At 43.7% G+C, this 13,433-nt stretch overlaps 1 pseudogene across 1 annotated transcript; it reads right to left on the minus strand.

Moving 5' to 3' along the window:
• Positions 1 to 6,896: 6,896 nt before the first annotated feature.
• Positions 6,897 to 7,495, minus strand: LOC308420830 (translationally-controlled tumor protein-like; annotated as a pseudogene). The gene has a single exon. The product of its transcript is annotated as a translationally-controlled tumor protein-like (transcript).
• Positions 7,496 to 13,433: the final 5,938 nt, after the last annotated feature.

The following is a 13,433-nucleotide window of genomic DNA, read 5'->3' on the forward strand; positions in this document are numbered from 1 at the left end:
ACCAGGGCATAGACCCCCCCCTTATGCACCAACATGTAAGAGACTGAAACTTACTTGATGTTTAATTGTTAAATAAGCATATCGATCATGTCAAAATATAACATTCTGCTTGGTAGGTATGGCATGTTTATATATTACTTCCTGTACTACTCAGCGTCCTTAAAGTCCTTCAAGGTGTCAGTAACAGTGCAGTGTCTTATAGTCTTACCACACTCGCTTCATCTACAAAGGGTAAAAAATAATATGAAAGTCAAATTCTGTCTTGAGTGTCCCAAGGGGGATAAGGGACTCATTATCTTTTCTTGGATAGAAGAGGGGAGACATCTTAGTGCTGTTGCTGGAGCAGCCAGAGAGCTGGAGGATGTCTAGCTGACAGTTGACACACCCCCCAGAAACACTGCTTCAGGGAATTCAAGCAATGCTCTGTTGTTTGTAAATAAACTCCAGCCTGACCTTTCATCAGTGTTTGTGTGCTTGGGGGAGCCCAGCCTGTCCCTTCCAGCCCTCAAGTTCCCCAGATTTTCCCAGCTGGCCCTTCAGACTTCTCTGTCTTTTACATGAGTCTACTAATCTTAAAATTTTTTTCACAACTTTTTAGCACAAAAGTACCCCAGAGTCATAGGATATATATTCTGTCCACTTATTTTCTCTCTAAAAACTTGGAATTAATTATTCTCCAAAGATTCCTCAGTGGTTGTTTTTTCTTCCTGGTGGGTGAGAACAGTTGTTGGAGACTGAACTCTGCCTGTTACAAGTGCTCTATGCAACAACAAATGACTTTTTATATAAAATGACTTCTTATATAAAACAGATTACAACATACATACCTTTAGATGCATCATATGTTTATTGTATTGATTTTCTTTTTGGGCAAGATTTCTAAAGGTGGGACATTTGGATCAAGAGATAGAAATGTTAAATTTCTTCTAGATATTGTTAAACACCTCTTCACTGACATTTCATGAATCCCTGTTTTTTCTTTGTTGGGTGAGAGCGTATGTTTCCTATACCCGTTGAATTGAGTAAACTGTAGATTTTAGATTTTGCTAGACCTGGATGTTAAGATCATTTGCTTTTCTTTTTCTGTAAACTATGGAGACCTGGGCTATTTCCCATTAGGCTACTGGTCCTTTCCTTCCCCACCTGTAGGAGCACCACAGAGACTGGGGGGTCAGCCCCACTGGGAGCTGCCATCTGAAAATATTTTTCTCTTATTATTCCTCCACAATAAGTCAGAGAAAGGAAGCCTTCTCCAACTTTTAAATGTTAAATTAATCTACCCATATACATACATACATACATACACACACACACACACACACACACACACACACACACACATATATGTATAGTGCTACCGTAGGCTCATTTTGAACATTGAGAATCCTGATTACTTTGGAGTATATCCAAGCTTGTATTATAAAATATGAACCTACTTTTATTTTGTTTATTTAGCTATTTATTTTAAATTTTCTAAGTTAATTTTTTATTAGTCACAAAGAATGATGTTTTGAATTTTTTTCCAAATAAAATAAATTAAAAAGAAAGTGGTCTCAGCAAACCTAACACTGTGTAGAAACAGCAGCCGTTGTTGAGTGCAGGATCCCTGCCTTGATTCTTAGATGTTTTCAACCAAAGCTTCTTCCAAAGATTAAACAGAACCTGCTACTAGAGGTAGAGAGAAGTAGTTTATTATTCAAACACTGCTGTAGTTTTGTGAATCACATGAATCCCTTGAATAGAAAAGTAGTCTTCACTGGAAGAGACCGTTAAAGAATGGGGTGTGTGTCAAACTTGGTGTCTGCGGCCATTTGGTGCTAGGATGGGTTCTTATGGGTTGGTTTTCAAGAATGATTGACCGACTAGAGAAATGAAGGGAACGGGGCTATGGAAGCTGTGAGGTGGTTACACATAACCCACCAGGCTCCTGGGAGGCTATTTTAAAATCATAAATATGAACTTTGGAAATGTGCCTGCTTCTAGAGTTTCGATGTCCCGTAATTATTTTTTATATTTTCCCTTATTTAGTTAACATTTTCAAGGTCAGAGATAAGCTACAAAAAAAATCAAAAGGAACACAAAGATATTAACGAAAAAGTCTACAAGAAAATACTAAGTCCATTTCAACTGGGTTGAAGGGGACTAGGGAATGGGCTGGTGGCCAGGGCGTGGGCGAATTCTAGTTTTGAGTCCTAGTGCAGTGGGAACCAACACAAACACATCTACATGAATGCCCACTGCAGAGTGACTTTCTGGGGACTCCATTTTTCTGCTGATGGCTTGAAAGATCTGTGCTTTTAATGAGGAAATTTGTTGCCTCTCACATTGCACTCTGTTTGTACTTAACTATATAATTTTAAACCTGTGCTTCTCTTCCACATACCTGCTACAGTCTGAAAACACTGCCACACTTCTCACTGGTCTGTGCTGCTGATGTGAACAAGACACCGTGTCTCTGGCACCATCGTTTGAGTGTGGGGAACCTCAGAACCTTGTGACTGACTTCACGCATAGTGATGTCTGACCGTGGATGGGAAACACCTTACAATTCAAAATCATCAAACTGGAGTAGCATTCATATAAGTGTTTCAACCAATTTCTATCTTCCCTCCTCTTCCTTTTCTTTATCCTTCACCTTCTGTTTTCTTCCCTCCCCTTCCCTCCATCCTCCCCTTTCCTTCTTCCCTTCTTCCCTTTTCTGAAAGCTAGATTTTCAAGTCCATTTGGATAGTGAAACGAAATCCATACATGCTTCTACCTTCAACGTTACTCCTAAGGTCAGACTACAGCTCTCTCCTGCTTTCCTTCTGATATTTTGAGTCCTAACCCAGCAGGGCTCTGTTCCCACTCGTAACCGGCAGATGATAATGTGTGTGAGACAGAGCTTTGTTCTTGTTTGGGAGACACCGCAGCAGTGCTGGCGACCTCAGAGCGCCGGCTGAAATGGAATCGGAGAGTGTGCTCTGAGATGCTGCCCTGCTTCCATTCCGTGTTGGGCTGATAGTCTTCCGTTTTCAGTTACCGACAAAGTGAAGTTTGTCTCTGATGACCAAACAATACATACCCATTGTTTAAAAATAATGCCTCTAAAATACAGATGATTATAAAGAAAAAAAACTAACCTGTGTTTCTAACCTCCTAAGAAGACTAAAAAAGCGGGACACTTTAAAACATTTAATATTGTCAAAGAAGCACTTTATAGATTAATATAAATCTATGTTTGGGCAAATTCAGTATGCTAAAGGAGACAGAAGGTAATTAATTGCCCCTGGGTGGCATGTTGCCTGAGCATCTAGTGGGTCCTCTCACCTTGTTTCCACTCCATTTCCCTCCTTCCGGAAGGATCCTGGCTTGCTCCACTTACCGTGAGAAACTCTAGTCTGAGTAACCATTGGTCAGGTTGTAACATGCGCGGAGCCGTGGCCTCTCTTACCTACTCACCGTGCTGCTGTAGGGAACAGCTTGATAAAGTTACTGTGCCAAATATGTCCTAGCAAATGTATGATTGAAAAAATGGTTTCTAAAACAAATATGATCTCCAACATGCACTTTGTTTTAGAAGTTTAACTGCAGCTGGGCAGTGTGACCTGCACCTAAAACCTCAGTGCTCAGAGCCTGAAACAAATTCCAGGGTGACCCTGGGCACGAAGATAAATAAATACTAATGATTCATAAAAACAAAGTGTGAGCTACAATGTACAATATCACCAAATGGCTTTCTCTGCTCATTCTTTTCAGAGAGACCTCTGTGTCTTTCTACTGAATCCCCAAATCTCAAGTAGGAACTTGATTGCATGAAGATTTACGGCAATAGTTAACGTTCACATGGAGCTTCTCAAAAATGCCCAGAGCGATTCATTCTTAATAGGAATTTTTTTAAAGCACCAATTATGAGGGCCTGAGTTCATATTTCCAGAGCCAACACACCACAGAGGGGACGTGGGTGCAGGGGAAGTGATCCCTGTTTGTGGCTGACCCTGTAGGCCAGGCCGACTAAAACAAAATAGAAATCTCCAAATTCAGCCAGAGACCTGTCTTCAAACAAACAAACAAAAACAAGGTGGAGAATGATTCACAAAGACACCTGATGTCAACCTCTGGCCTCCGCAGATACATGCATACGGACGCCCACTCCCCACCTGAACACACACATGAACACCCCTTACATACACATATACACATACCCAAATGCTAAATGATGAGAAATGTTTACAGGGTTTGCTTTTGCAAGTGTAGCAGAGAGACAAAAGAGGAGGAGAGGCCCTTGGTACATGGATTCTCGTTCTTCTGTTTGCCTAAACTCCTGTGGGACGGGGACCATGTCTGACTGATGCTTTGATGTGCCTCCTTTCCAGGAATACAGAATCCAAGTGGAGAGTACAATCAGAACACAAATAGCCGTCGTTCTAAACAAATGGGTACTTGAGTAATTTAAAAACTTTCACGGGCTCTTTTCGAAAGCAATGCAGCTGCACTATTATCAAGTACGTAGAGCAAACTGAATTAGCTGCCAACGAGAATTATCTAATTTCATTTGCTGCTGCTGATGTGAGTTTCTGCTGGAATGTTAGGCGCGCCTTGACCTTTCAATCGCATTAAAAGTCCTACCCAGTGTTAGTTATTTTTATCTTATAAAATTCTAGCCTTCTAATGGTTATTTGATCTGGAACATACGTCACAGGGTGAGGAAGAGTAAAGATGAGTCTCTACCCAGAATCAGGCTACTGTGGTTGGTTTTCTCCTGAAGTGATATGTATTCAGGGACATGTAGATGGTTAAAGTTACTATCTTTTATTTATCTATCTTCATGTTTATTAATTATTTTGTGTACATGCTTGTGTATTCTCATGCACATGTGTGTGTGTAAGAGTGTGTATGTGTGTGCACACACACATACACACACACACACACACAAACACCCATACCCATGGAGGTCAGAGGTTCCTCCTGTTGGTCTCTCTCTCCTCCTCCTCCTCCTCCTCCTTCTCCTCCTCCTAGAAAAACTTATTTTTGATCATATCGTCCCCAGTTGACGTCACTGAATTTTTTGAGACAGAATCTCACTGGACCCGGAGCTCATCACTTATCCGGACAGTCTGCCCACATATCCCAGGGAACATCCCTGTCTCCGTCTTCCAAGCTCCCCAATGCCCCATGCACAGCCCGAGTTGATTCAGCGACTGTAAACTAGAGATCTTTGTTAGCCAATCATCAGTCCTCACGCTGACAGTCTGCTTGGCTTCCTGACATGTTTGTTACACCCAGAGAGCTGAAGAAAACGAACTCTGAATGTCTTTCTTTAAAAAACTGGTCATTACTTGAAGGGACAGTAGCAGTTTGGAGAGGGAGGAAAGCCTCGGGCTGGTGGCAGCCCTTACAGCCCTGTGTTTGTGATGCTATACAGAGCTGACCCTGAACAGCTCACAGCCCTCTGAACCAGGCCACATCAGGGAGGAAGTCCATTCCAGGGAAGGCAGATAGTGTGTAGTGAGAGCAATTGGCTGAATGGAAAGATACTTCTATTTCTGCTACTGGGCCTCAGCACTCTGCCAAGGAAGTTATGCTCCTTGGCAAAGAACAGATTCTAATTTTTTGGCAAACCATACACACAGGCAGCCTTTCTACAGTACCCAGTAAAAGATTCTAGTTTGTCCGAACACATTTCACTGGGTATTAAAGGATACAGTGGGGGGATTTAGAGATCTACTTTCTAAGTCTTCAGAGAGGAGAGAGTTCTTCACTAACAGGAAGAGGCCTCTTTTGCAGAGATGTTTAGCTTGTGTCTGCCCCTTGCATTCTTGCTGATTCTGAGACACAGACTGAGTCATTATTTCACTTAAAAGTGTGTGATACTTTCCAACCCGCCTTTTGCTTCTTCATAAATTTGGGCACACAATGGGCTTCTCTTGTCCTTGTTTCTGTCAAGAGTGAAGGTGGCAGTGTCATTTCAGCCCTCTGAAGTCACAGAGAGCACTAGGGTGAGCGATTAGAGAAGTTGTTAAGAGTCACTCAGGGAGAATGCCCTATGAAATCCAGACCAGAGATCCAGGCGTAAGTGAGCCCCTGGCACACAGCACCAAACAAAACTGACAGAAATGAAACTCTGGTTTCTGAAACTCGTGGCTCTCTCTTCTGAGAATGTGCCTCACCGTGGAAAAACGTTCTACGCTGTCAAACATGCTGCCTCTGACTGCTGCCAGACTACTTAGGAAGGGTCAGTCACTGTGATGTCCAGGACATAAATTTGTGGCCAGAGGCTCTTGTGTTTGTGAAGGGATAGAGGAGAAGAGGTAGAAAAGCACCAATCTAAGACTCCCTCCCGCTTTGGAACCCCCTAGGGTTCCATGTGACAGGCAGTCTCCTGTGGGTTATAAATACCCCTGCACTAAGATTCTGCTACTGTTAACAAGGGTTTGCATTTTTATGGTTTAAACTCCACTTTCACAAGAGAAAAAGACTCTCTACTTGGCCATGCTCATTCTACTCTGAAGCAGAGTGGGGGAGGGGGAATCTGGCACATATGGCTCTTGTTAAGTTCCCAGTGCAGACATTATTCATTGTTCTTATCCATAAAAGCTCCCAGGGGCCTGGAGGGAAGGCTCAGCAGTTAAGGACACCTGAGGCTCCTGCAGAGGATGTTGGTTTGGTTACCAGCACCTACATCAGGCAGCTTACAACTCCTAGTAACTCCGGCCCCAGAAGATGTGATATCCCCTTCTGGCCTTCACAGGAATTTCTATACACGTGTGCATGTACACACAATAATGGTGATGATGATGGTGGTAACATAAAATAAAAAATGTGTAAGTGAATTTAAATGCACTTTATTTTTAGACAACCCACATGACATGTTTTTCTTTAAAAAACAACGCCTCCACTCCAAATAAATCCCAGTCAAAATAAGAGCTCAAGATGACATCAGTCCCATTTGTCCTAAATCCTGGTTTTGTATAGATGGTAAGCAGCAGCCAATTACGGTGACAGGCGATAGATCCAATTTGTTAACATTTTTCCATCTCTAAGCCGTCCTTAAAGAAAATCATGAATGGAGTCGCACCATCCTCACGGTAGTCCAGGAGAGCAACCATGCCGTCTGGATTCACGATCTCACCAATAAAAAACTGGTAGTTATTGAAGTTAGCAAGGATGTGCTTAATTTGCTCTGCAGCCCCAGTCATAAAAGGCTTCACTCTTTCTGGTTGATGTTCTTCAAGTTTGCCTTTGAGTGATTTCATGTAGTCTTTGATGTACTTTTTGTAGGCCTCTTTTGTGAAGCTGGTTTCTTGTAAGTGATGGTTCGTGACAATGTCAACACCGGTGACCACTGTGCTTTCGGTACCTTCGCCCTCCGGACCTTCAGCGGAAGCATGTCATTGATGGCACCCTCTGTTCTACTGACCACCTTGCCCTCCACCTCCACGCACAGCCTGTCCACGATCTCAGAGATGTCGGAGAACAGCTCGTCACGGCTGATGAGGTCCCGGTAGATGATCATGGTGACGGCTGGGGACAGCGGCGCTAGCCTGACATCGTGGAGTGAGCACGGTGGAGCCGGAGCGCGCTGAGGAGGGTGGGGGGAGCGGGCGGAAGAAGCAAATAAAGTAAATTATATAAAGCTTTTAGAATATTCAATATTCTAAGTAACTGTTATCTAGGAAGATTTACAGGGATATGAAAGTGTGTCTTGGCCCCAAGGGTACAAATGCTGAAATCAAGGGTCTGTGGAAATCTTTCTTCACCTCTGTACCTCCTTGGATATTTTTGGAAGACAAAAATGACATCCCCCTCCACAATGATGTCCCAAATGCCTGGAATTTGTGAGAATGTCATTTTAGGTGGCAAATCAGATGTTATAGATTTGATTAAGTTAAACATATTGAACTAGAGAAATTATCCTGAATTATCCAGGTAGACCCAGTGTGATTAGGAGGGAGACTGGTTGTGGGGGGGGGGGAGGCTCATCTATGAGTCAAGGACTCCAGGGAGCCTCCAGGTGGAGGAGGCAAAGCAGCGATGCCCCTGCAGCATGCAGGAGCACAGACCTGACAGCCCATTTCAGACTTCTGCCCACAGCCCTGTGCTTGTGGTAATTTTTTTACAGCAGCAACAGGAAACTGATACAATATTTACCTCACTGGTCTCTCTCACCGATGACTGACATTTTCTGCTCTCCCGTTCCTGAGGGAAAATACAGCGACCACAGAGCTCCTAGCATGACTTGTTGCTGGTGAATTTGAAGTCAACTCCGTTGGTTCTAACCCAAATTTTCAGATAACAATTCTGACAAGGCCGGGTTAGATCAGGGTTTCCCCCATGTGCTGGAAAGGGGGAAAAGAAAACCAAACAGGATGTCAGGTCACACGACAGTATGTTTCCTGGCTTGTGCAAATGTGTATCTACGGATGAACATCAGTATCTTCTGTGATCCTCATCCTTCAGAGTCGAGACTGGCTCTCTAGAGGTTAGTGGGGGTTGCCTGCTAGTTTTCATTACAGATGTTAGTGTGAGTTGTGTGCCTTTTTCTAGAATTAGGATGACTGTGCTGTGGGTTAGCGGTATGAGCCATGTGTTAAAGGCTTTCCCTCTCCTTCAGTGGACCTTGACAGGAGGAAGTCGGCTCACTGGGGATGCAGTCTTCCGTTGGACATCTCAGTTCTTTATCTTCCACTACTGAGCCATCACAGGTCCAGGTAATATGGACCAGGTCTCTGGAATCTCTTCTCATTCGAAGTTGCTTAGTCACAGTGACAGGTCACTGGGTCACGCTGTACTTGTTATTTTATCATATTTAAAGACGGTTTTCCTGCTTCCGAATGAGTAGAATCCTAATATTATTACTTTGTGTTTTTAATTAACTCTTTGGAGAGCAGAAAGTAGGGCATGTGTCTTGTCTGTTGATGAGCTAATACAATCCAAGACCCACATAGCCACCTGGAGTCCTACCCAGGTGTCAAGCCCTTTGCTAACCAAGTGGGACAAAGTTCCTGCCCACCAGAAATTTATATTTTAGCACAGAGATTCTAGGTAATGAGATGTGGTAATAGCTTTTTGATGTTTTCTGCTTAAAACGCAATTGCTCTTTCTAGTCAAAAGTAACAGTCACCAGTCTCACCAGAGAGATGCTCACTTTAAAGCCCTATTTACAGCCAGGTGGTATTTATAAATTCACGGTGATTCTTAGGAACAGACTTCTTTGTTTATCTCCTGGGTAAGGTTCAAGAAACCTAAGAACATCAAGTCAGAGCTTCTTCCAGCAAGCCTGCGTTAGAAAGGCATGTTTATCAATTGGGGAAAATGCCCTGTAAATGGAGCATTCCTATGTGCTGAGCGGGCAAACAGTCTCAACACAGAACATTTAGAAAGAACTCGGCTGCGGGGCTGCAGAAGCTCTTAGCCATCCTCGCTAGTTAATTCTCATTTCTGTATAGCAGCTTGGTTGTTAGAATATACAGCCCAGGAAAACAATAGCAGTTCACTTGTGAAAATCAGTGTCAGCCCTCAGGAGACGCAAGCTGGTACCAGAAAAAGGCCTCAAATACAAATGGGGTGGAGGTGACCTTTCTCTACCAGCCGCTTGTGCAGTAGTAAAGATCATCCCCCAAACTGTGTTTGATACAATCTGCAGTGCGATGGCTTATATCAGATGTAAGTCACTAAGCAAATAAAATAAACTTCAGGTCAAGGGAAAATGTGGAACAAACCAGGGTGGGTAACAGAATTTGCTCTTGGCTCCGCTGTCTGGCTTCTTCAGAAGAACAGGAAGCACCTTTGTTCAGTTGCAGCGTTCGCTGTCCTGTGTGAGCACACAAGGCTCTGTGGCACTGACTGTCCAGAGATCTGGGGAGTGTCACGGAAGCTGTCACTGTGTGGCCTCGTCAAAGACGTCTGTGGAACATCTCCCTGCCCCGTCTCATCTGCCTCTCTGTGTCTCTGTCTGTGTGTCTCTGTCTCTATCTCTGTCTGTCTCTCTCTTACTTGTTCTCTCTGCCTCTGTCTTTCTGTCTCTCTGTCTCTCTTCCTCTTCCTCTCTGTCTCTCTGTCTTTCTCTCTTTGTGTGTGTCTCTTACTCTTTCTTTCTGTCTCTATCTCTCTTACTTGTTCTATTTCTCTGCTTTCTGTCTCTGTGTGTGTGTCTCTCTGTCTCTGTCTCCCTCTTCCTCTTCCTCTCTGTCTCTCTCTAACACACACACACACACACACACACACACACACACACACGCACGCACACACACATTTAGTCAATTTTCTCACCATAGCAAAATTTTTATAGTCTTTGTATGTCAGTATCTTGTTTCTTAATGACAAACCATTACTAAACAATTGGCTATTTAACTCTAAAAGTGCCACAGGGACTTTTAGACATAGCAAAGACATGGGCACCAACTGTTCCGAATGACAGACACACAGTGCATGTTGGTGTCAGGTTCTTCTGATGTCCCCTCATCTCCAGGGACAGCCACCGTCGCCACCTGAGCTCCTTTCCTTATGCGGTTCTGCTTTCTAGGATGTCTGCACTTGCATTTAAAGTGTTAAAAATATACACACGTGTCAGTGTATTCTACAAATCCATCTGAAACTTGTCTGTTTTACTTGACACTGTTTGGGGGATATTTCCAAAGCAAGGTGTTACATTTAATTCACCATTTTCACTGGTGTTAGATCCCTGTCTGATAAAATATAAAATGTGTTTGGATTTGCACTTTTCTGGTCACAATGAGGTTGAATCTACTTCATACTTTTTCTTTTTTTCTTTTTTTTTTCTTTTTTCTTTACCTGTGGTTGTTTAGTATCAGACTCTTCTGCAAATTCTCTGCTTGGTCCTCAGACCATTTTCTCCTTTTGTTTTTGTATTTTCACAATGATTTATGGACATGCTTTCTATGCCTTTGGTTCTATGCTTTCTCTGGCTGCATGGATGACAAGCACCTTAAAAGTAATTAATAGTCTACCTTTCACGGTCCTCGTGTTTTATGTGGTGTGCAGTGTGGCATTTTGATGCACACGAGGCATTGCTCATTTTATGGAGTAAAACTCACTAGTGCAGTCCAGTTATCCACATGTTGCACAACCACCACCTCTAGTTACACAACATTTCACCATTCGGGAAGGAAACACACACTCATTAAGCAATGTTTCCCTGTGAATCCTCATAACAGGCTGATGGTTGGTGTTCCACATAAATGGGACCCTGTGACCTTTTGTGTCTGACCCCTTTCACTTCCCATACGTTCTGTGTCCATCAAATTGTACCACACAGGAGGACTTCCCTCCTTCCTGCTCCCTTTGTTCAGGGGAAACATCTATTTATTATGGTTGCCGACATCTCCTTCCACGCTCAGCTGGCCTCTTTGAGCTTTGCTAAGGCATGGTGGCAGGTCTGTTTACCTCACAGAGACAGCGAAAAGAGTCCGGAGTCCTGATGTGCCCTCCAGGGGCATGTCCTCTGAGGGTCTGCTTTCTTCAGTCATGTTCCACCTCCTAAAGTTTCCCCAAACTCCCAAAATAGGGACCAGACAGGGACCCACATGAACTTATGGGGCATGTTTCATCTTCCTGTCATAGTCTTCCACCCTGACCCCCAAAAGCTTAGGTCCATCTTACAAAACAGAAGACTCTTGTGTGCCCTACTAGGCCACCCCTCCCCCAACCACAGTCTTAACAGTTACAACATTATCCAAAAGCTAACTCAGGGCTCTTGTTGGTGAGCCCTACAAAATCAAGAGCAAATTCACATTTGTACTGCACAGGGCAAGAGAGCAGACATTTCCAATCAAAGTGTGACCCACAGGAACATGGGGAGTAGGCATGGGATGGCAGCAGTACTGAGGTGTAGCAGGGCACGTGCTGCATTCTGTTACCCTGGCACATCTGGCCTTCGGGATACATGGTGCCATTGTGTGAGTTCTGAGGGACTAACTTGGCAGCATCAGCGGCTGCAGGCTGCATGGTTCCAAGCTGGGCTGACTTGTCCCCTACATCTTTTCTCAATGGATACTCCGTGTTCCCAGCATCTTTAATTTGCCAGGGTCTCCACTGTGTTTGGCCTTCATGCTTGCATCTTGTGTTTTTCCTGTCCTGGCTTTCCTCAGGCATTACCTTCACACACACTGTTAGGCTTTCCCATCCTTTCTTCTCTGGGTGAAGGTCTCTGTGATTCCATATCTCCTTCATTCTGAATCCATGCAAAACCAGCATCCCATGGCAAACGCAGGTGTCTGCCAGCAGCCTAACCCGTAGCCAGGCTCCCTGGGATTCCGGTGGCCTTTGGGAGCCTCGATGGTGGAACATAGGAACCATCTCTGCAGTTAGTTGGATATGTGTGCTCTTCTTAAAGCTCCCTCTTGCATATGATTTAAAACCTAGAATGGGTAGTATCTGGCCAAACCTGCAGCACCCGAAGACATCTCCCTGCTGTCAGAGTATGCTCGCTTTGATGTTCCGAATCTCTTTAACAGCCGCACTTCTCTTGGCCCCAATTTTGTGGTTTTATTTTGGGTCAGAGGCAAGCATTTAGGATCTTTCTGTTCTCCTTTCTGCTCCTGGTTCTCCCTATACGACTGACTAGAATTAGGTGGCAAACCCCACGCCACAGTCTGCACTCTGTGCTATCCGGAAACTCCTCCCTCCAGATTAACTGTTCCAATGCCTTTTGATTCAGCCTGCTGGGTTTCAGTGCCAGGACGAATGTTACACGAGCAAACAGTCCTGGTTCCCATCTGAAAACTCATGAACAAACCTTTCCTTCCGAATCCCACATGTCATTCCTTCCCATAGCTAAGTGCCATTGGCTTGCATGTGTATAACATGTTTCTTTTAATTTGTCCATCACTTAACAGGTTTAGATTGTTTCAGACTGATGGTTATTGTAAGTAGTGTTTCTATGAAAATTGACACGTAGGTCTTTGTTTTAGTCTCTGTTTTCAATTTCTGGGAGTCATGCCTAATGGAAATGCTGCATCATATGGAATTCTAGTGTTGTGAGAATTGTACTATGCAGTAGGTACATTGACAGAATGATTTTTATTTCACTTTTAACCTTTTTTCTTACTTGCCACTCCCCCCACATGTTGAAAGATGGACTTAAACCCCAACGGCTGACTTTCAGTGCAAACTGCAGGACACTGGCCCAAAGCTCATGCCCATGGGGAGAAGTTTCAGTCCAGACTGACAAGCTTTCTGCCTTGCTCAGCATCGCTCAGACTTAGGTGAGTATGAAATTGCTTAAAAACTTATTTATGTCTACACACACACACACACACACACACACACACACACATGCATTCCCCCATTATCTTCTCTTTTCTTCTTCCACTTTTCATGGAACCCCAACAAAATCACCCTCACCTCCTATTTTCATGACTTGTTTATGTGCAAGTGTGTGAATATGTGTGTGTGTGAATGTGTGTATGAGAGTATGTGTGTGAGAGAGTGTA

Source organism: Micromys minutus (assembly GCF_963924665.1).
Source record: "Micromys minutus genome assembly, chromosome: 5".
Classification (NCBI taxonomy): domain Eukaryota; kingdom Metazoa; phylum Chordata; class Mammalia; order Rodentia; family Muridae; genus Micromys; species Micromys minutus.